A 7283-nucleotide genomic window follows, 5' to 3' on the forward strand; every position below is an offset into this window, starting at 1 on the left:
GGAGGGCATTGCTGTGTGATAGCAATGCCCAGTAATAGAGCTTCCTGATTGGAGGGCATTGCTGTGTGATAGCAATGCCCAGTAATAGAGCTTCCTGATTGGAGGGCATTGCTGTGTGATAGCAGTGCCCAGTAATAGAGCTTCCTGATTGGAGGGCATTGCTGTGTGATAGCAGTGCCCAGTAATAGAGCTTCCTGATTGGAGGGCATTGCTGTGTGATAGCAATGCCCAGTAATAGAGCTTCCTGATTGGAGGGCATTGCTGTGTGATAGCAGTGCCCAGTAATAGAGCTTCCTGATTGGAAGGCATTGCTGTGTGATAGCAATGCCCAGTAATAGGTGGCATTGCTGTGTGATAGCAATGCCCAGTAATAGAGCTTCCTGATTGGAGGGCATTGCTGTGTGATAGCAGTGCCCAGTAATAGAGCTTCCTGATTGGTCCTGTAACTCCAATTCATATACCGTTTAAATGACACAGAGTCTATAGCTGGCTCCTGGTCCAGATCAGTAATGGCATTTTGAGGAAGTAAAAAAAAAAAACCTATGGCAGTTTAGAAGACCCATTTCAGAATACCTAATATTGCAGGCTTTGCCTCCAAATACTTTTTGGTAGACAATTACAGTGGAATATTGTGGCAAAATCACAGTGTAGTAAACCCTAATAAAAGCAGAGAGAAATCACGGGAGAGCGTAGTTAAGCATGGTTCAGGATGGTGGCACCGTGCAAACTTCATGGATCGACGCTTGGAACAGAGAAAAGGTTTTCAATAAAGGATTATTATTCAGATTATATAATTCCACTGTGTGATGGGATTCATGGTCTTGAAAACCCACAGCCAAGCAGCTGCCGCTACTCATCAGAAGAGCTCAGATGACATATTGATGTGGAGAAGGTCAGGCCAGGTCACAAACCTGCAAGAGAAACTTCACAGAGCATGACTTCAGAGCACAGGACCGCAAACACAGAGAGGCTGAATAAGCACACAAACAAGAGAGACGCCTTTGAGGACCTGTGGACCAATCAATGCTAAGAGAAACTGATAATACCAGGCCTTTATTGCAAACTTAAAACAAGTAGAAAAGGAAGAGCCTTGGGGTCACTGGGATTGGAGCCGGGCAGACACAGGTAACGACAAGCACATTGCTCATCACTCACACATGCACAGTGTTAGAGTGGCGAGGGTACAGCCACTGATATGGGATTGGAGCCGGGCAGACACAGGTAACGACAAGCACATTGCTCATCACTCACACATGCACAGTGTTAGAGTGGCGAGGGTACAGCCACTGATATGGGATTGGAGCCGGGCAGACACAGGTAACGACAAGCACATTGCTCATCACTCACACATGCACAGTGTTAGAGTGGCGAGGGTACAGCCACTGATATGGGATTGGAGCTGGGCAGACACAGGTAACGACAAGCACATTGCTCATCACTCACACATGCACAGTGTTAGAGTGGCGAGGGTACAGCCACTGATATGGGATTGGAGCCGGGCAGACACAGGTAACGACAAGCACATTGCTCATCACTCACACATGCACAGTGTTAGAGTGGCGAGGGTACAGCCACTGATATGGGATTGGAGCCGGGCAGACACAGGTAACGACAAGCACATTGCTCATCACTCACACATGCACAGTGTTAGAGTGGCGAGGGTACAGCCACTGATATGGGATTGGAGCCGGGCAGACACAGGTAACGACAAGCACATTGCTCATCACTCACACATGCACAGTGTTAGAGTGGCGAGGGTACAGCCACTGATATGGGATTGGAGCCGGGCAGACACAGGTAACGACAAGCACATTGCTCATCACTCACACATGCACAGTGTTAGAGTGGCGAGGGTACAGTCACTCTAACACTCAAGATTCCAAACTTATTGATAATCAGTAAGACACCCCTATCAAAGAAAACAAGTGAACAAAATAACCCAAAACATTTTTTCTGTATTTTATAACTATTTATACGGGTCCTGCTTACCTGCTTGAGGTAGTGGAGTCGACACAGGGAGTCTTAGCTCAGAGATCTGGAACTCTTCCATGCAATCAGTCAATAAGAAAGAGGCTTTACAATCCACGCTCTTCATTCCTGCACCAGCAGTGCTATCACTGGTTCTCTCCTGTGCCGCTGCTTTGCTTGTAATTTGACCTTTTTGTTTTCCTTTAATGCAATATATTTAAAGTTTCTGATGCTTTCTAGGACCCGGTCAGTCAGTTCCGGTGCTCTATTCAATTGATCTAAACAGTGGCAGATCGAACCAGGGTCACCGTTTCAATGTTAAATCAGGACCGTACCTAGAACTGCACTCACTTTTGAAGACAGAAACACTGTAAAGACTCCCACACACTGTTCTAGAGGCTGGTTTCACACAGCCCCCTTCTTTAATGAAAGCAGCAGTATTGAGAGCAGATCAATTGAACAGACCCTCTGTGTAGCTGTGTAGTCTTAAACACCCTGGAAAACCCCAGCAAAGAACTGTGTACACAAGGGGGCTGCCCTCTGCCAGTGCTTACATTGCTATTGAGGTAAGGAGGTGTGCTCGATTGCCATTTTTTTTAAAAGTAAAAAATGCCATTTGAAGCAGCTTAATCTCTGAATTGGTGGTTCTATACAGCAATCATCACAAATAAGAGACAGAGCAGAGTGGTGGGACGGCTGCCAAACGAGCAGGAAGACGAGAGCGTTCTTCTTGTGAGCGCCCCTCGCTCCCTGGAGTGCGAGCACGAGCGCTGATCACACGCCTCTGCAATGAGATGCCCGCAGAGCCCACATGCAGACCACATGTGAAACCCGCAGCAGCTGAGCAGGGCAGGACGCAGTGTCATGACGTGGGACAAAAGAGAGGAAATGAAACCATTCCACAGTGTAACCGCAAAGCACAGTTAAAAACCAACGCAGAAACAAATACTCCAGCCAGAGCGGCTTTTGGGTTTCCCATTTCAAATGATATATATATATATATATATATATATATATATATATATATATATATATATATATATATATATATACCAAGAAAGAACCCAATTGTACACACACCGCTGCTATAAGATACAATAGTGTGGAACTCTAATGGTATTGGCAGCTGCCAGTGCTGTATGACCAGCGGCAGTACGACACTGCTGTGTGACAGAAACACTTGCAGTTACAGGGTTTGTGTGCTGTGGGATTCCGTCCTGACACGCTCTCATATTGTGATACTCAGTATATGAATGTGACAAAAAGAAAATATCCCAGCATCCATCACTGCACTGCACCCTTCCCTTCAACATCCCTACAGAGCCTCCTTAGGGCCCCTGCCCCCAGCTCCAGGGCAGGCTGCATTCACAGTGCTGAACAGCGTCCAGGCAAGGGCAGGCTGCATTCACAATGCTGAATAGTGTCCAGACAAGGGCAGGCTGCATTCACAATGCTGAACAGCGTCCAGACAAGGGCAGGCTGTATTCACAATGCCGAGCAGGGTCCAGGCTGCATTCACAATGCCGAGCAGGGTCCAGGCTGCATTCACAATGCCGAGCAGGGTCCAGGCTGCATTCACAATGCCGAGCAGGGTCCAGGCTGCATTCACAATGCCGAGCAGGGTCCAGGCTGCATTCACAATGCCGAGCAGGGTCCAGGCTGCATTCACAATGCCGAGCAGGGTCCAGGCTGCATTCACAATGCCGAGCAGGGTCCAGGCTGCATTCACAATGCCGAGCAGGGTCCAGGCTGCATTCACAATGCCGAGCAGGGTCCAGGCTGCATTCACAATGCCGAGCAGGGTCTGCATTCACAATGGCTCCAGGCATTCACAATGCCGAGCAGGGTCCAGGCTGCATTCACAATGCCGAGCAGGGTCCAGGCTGCATTCACAATGCCGAGCAGGGTCCAGGCTGCATTCACAATGCCGAGCAGGGTCCAGGCTGCATTCACAATGCCGAGCAGGGTCCAGGCTGCATTCACAATGCCGAGCAGGGTCCAGGCTGCATTCACATGAGATCCCGAGCATCACTCAACACGAGCCTTCCATTCTGAGCATTCTGCAACGCATCACAGATTAATGAACCTTTCGTGCAAGAAATATCATGCACTTGCATCTTCCATATGTCCCCATATAAAGACTAGAAGAGAGGTTTTGTTTTATTAATATTCAATCAAAAAATATAACAGGCAAGTTAAGAAAATGGATATTAAGACATGAAGTGTTCAGACAGGGTATTGTATTCCAACAGTACATGCAACACATTGATAGTTCAAAACTTTAATCTTTTTCTTGGCTGTCAATCACAATGTAACATTATAAAACACATCTAAAATTATATCCCATAAACATGTGATAGCACTTGTGATGCGCTGCGGTAATGATCATGAACACCACTAACATTACCAATGCGGCTCACATCAGCTGGGAACAGGTCTGAATACTAACAGAATCAGCATGACCATGGTCATTACCAATGCAGCTCACACCAGCTGGGAACCTGCAATCAATACCTTTTAAACAGTCTGACCTCTCGAGGATCTTGAGAACAAGACACTGCCCACATGTACTTGAAAGAATGCATATTACACCACAGAAATAATAACCTGCAAACACATACAGAGGGTTCTCATAATCACCTGATAATACCACAGTATTGGTAGAAAATCTATAAACGCATTACAGCCAAATGCAATGCGAACCGTCTGCAGGAGGTTAGGAGTGTGTGGGGAAGTGAAGAAGCAACATTAAAGGGCTGTGCACACCCGACACGAACGACGCCAGCGAGGAGTCAAGGCGAATAAAGCCTACACACTGGGAGCGAAGAGAGCGACACGAATACAGCACAAGTGCATGAAAAAGATGACAACTGTAGCTACTCATGAAAAGAAAACACTGTCTCCTTTTGAGGAGACGAAATTAAATAAAACTAAGAAATCGAGTCTGGGTACATCACACACTAAAAAAAGAAATTTAACAGGGACTGTTTACATGTGATCTGGTGTAGCATGTTAATCATTCAAAAAGAATACATCTACACATTTGGAAATACTGAGGAAATTAGTTTTATACACTTTTATTGATTTTCAATTGATAAAATCATCTCAGTTATTGTGTGAATGTGATTATTATAATTGGTCAATATTATGGAAACAGAGAAGCGTCATTTTACAGAAATAGGAAACCAGGGTGTGGCTCTCCCAGGCACTTTGACTAAAATGAAGTCAATAAATAGTTGAAGTTATTTTTTATCTGCTCGTTCACGTCGATCACGTCGGGTGTGCACAGCCCTTAAGACAGTTATATTATTCACAGAGAGCCATAGAGTAGAAGGGCCCTCTGAACGAGTTCCCTAAAATCCAACAGAAAACAGTTCTCAACAATTCAGAAGCACTAGCGAAAGGATCCGGTGCCAGCAGTCCAGTCAGAACAGTTCTCAGCGATTCAGAAGCACTAGCGAAAGGATCCGGTGCCAGCAGTCCAGTCAGAACAGTTCTCAGCGATGCAGAAGCACTAGCGAAAGGATCCGGTGCCAGCAGTCCAGTCAGAACAGTTCTCAGCGATTCAGAAGCACTAGCGAAAGGATCCGGTGCCAGCAGTCCAGTCAGAACAGTTCTCAACGATGCAGAAGCACTATCGAAAGGATCCGGTGCCAGCAGTCCAATCAGAACAGTTCTCAACGATTCAGAAGCACTAGCGAAAGGATCCGGTGCCAGCAGTCCAATCAGAACAGTTCTCAACGATTCAGAAGCACTAGCGAAAGGATCCGGTGCCAGCAGTCCAATCAGAACAGTTCTCAACGATTCAGAAGCACTAGCGAAAGGATCCGGTGCCAGCAGTCCAATCAGAACAGTTCTCAACGATTCAGAAGCACTAGCGAAAGGATCCGGTGCCAGCAGTCCAATCAGAACAGTTCTCAACGATGCAGAAGCACTAGCGAAAGGATCCGGTGCCAGCAGTCCAATCAGAACAGTTCTCAACGATTCAGAAGCACTAGCGAAAGGATCCGGTGCCAGCAGTCCAATCAGAACAGTTCTCAACGATTCAGAAGCACTAGCGAAAGGATCCGGTGCCAGCAGTCCAATCAGAACAGTTCTCAACGATGCAGAAGCACTAGCGAAAGGATCCGGTGCCAGCAGTCCAATCAGAACAGTTCTCAACGATGCAGAAGCACTAGCGAAAGGATCCGGTGCCAGCAGTCCAGTCAGAACAGTTCTCAACGATGCAGAAGCACTAGCGAAAGGATCCGGTGCCAGCAGTCCAATCAGAACAGTTCTCAACGATGCAGAAGCACTAGCGAAAGGATCCGGTGCCAGCAGTCCAATCAGAACAGTTCTCAACGATTCAGAAGCACTAGCGAAAGGATCCGGTGCCAGCAGTCCAATCAGAACAGTTCTCAACGATGCAGAAGCACTAGCGAAAGGATCCGGTGCCAGCAGTCCAATCAGAACAGTTCTCAACGATGCAGAAGCACTATCGAAAGGATCCAGTGCCAGCAGTCCAATCAGAACAGTTCTCAACGATGCAGAAGCACTAGCGAAAGGATCCGGTGCCAGCAGTCCAGCCAATAAGCCTCATGCGAGTCACACAGAACAAGAGGCAGTCTCCTTTCAACCAAGGTAGGAACAATGATCGATTACACTATGTAACACAATTTTTGTTCCTGGGTAGTAAGTGTTATTTCCTAATTGCTTATGTATCAAAAGTATAGAAAATGGCTATTATTCCCCACAAACTTTGCTTTTGTGACCAGGATAGTGATATTTCAAAATATCACTATTTCCAATGGGAAAATGTGTGTCTTTTCGTTCACATAAAGTCAGAAAAAAACAACATATGAATCCAAATTAACATGTATTTATACTAAAGTAATACAAAGATGACTACAAAAGATTTAGAAGTGAGTAATTCTTTGAGATTTACAATTATACTGTATTTACAGTATAATTGTAAATCTCGAAAAACTACTCACTTCTAAACCTTTTGAAATATCACTGTCCTGGTCACAAAAGCAAAGTTTGTGGGGAATAATAGCCATTTTCTATACTTCTGAGGCATAAGCAATTAGGAAATAACACTTACTACCCAGGAACAATTTTTTTTTTTTTGTTACAGTGTTATAGAAGGGTTACCTATTATTATCTGCAATGGTCATTTCAAATATTCAAAAAAAAAAAAGAATAGAGCCACTCCAACCGAACCAAGATGGCGAGCTCCTCTCTTTTCCTGTGAATGATCTGTTCGTAAGCAGATGCTGTGTGTGTGTGTGTAGTATGTGTGAAGTGCCATATAATTAAATTGAGCACATATGTAT

This window comes from Polyodon spathula, chromosome 30, assembly GCF_017654505.1.
Source record: "Polyodon spathula isolate WHYD16114869_AA chromosome 30, ASM1765450v1, whole genome shotgun sequence".
NCBI lineage: Eukaryota > Metazoa > Chordata > Actinopteri > Acipenseriformes > Polyodontidae > Polyodon > Polyodon spathula.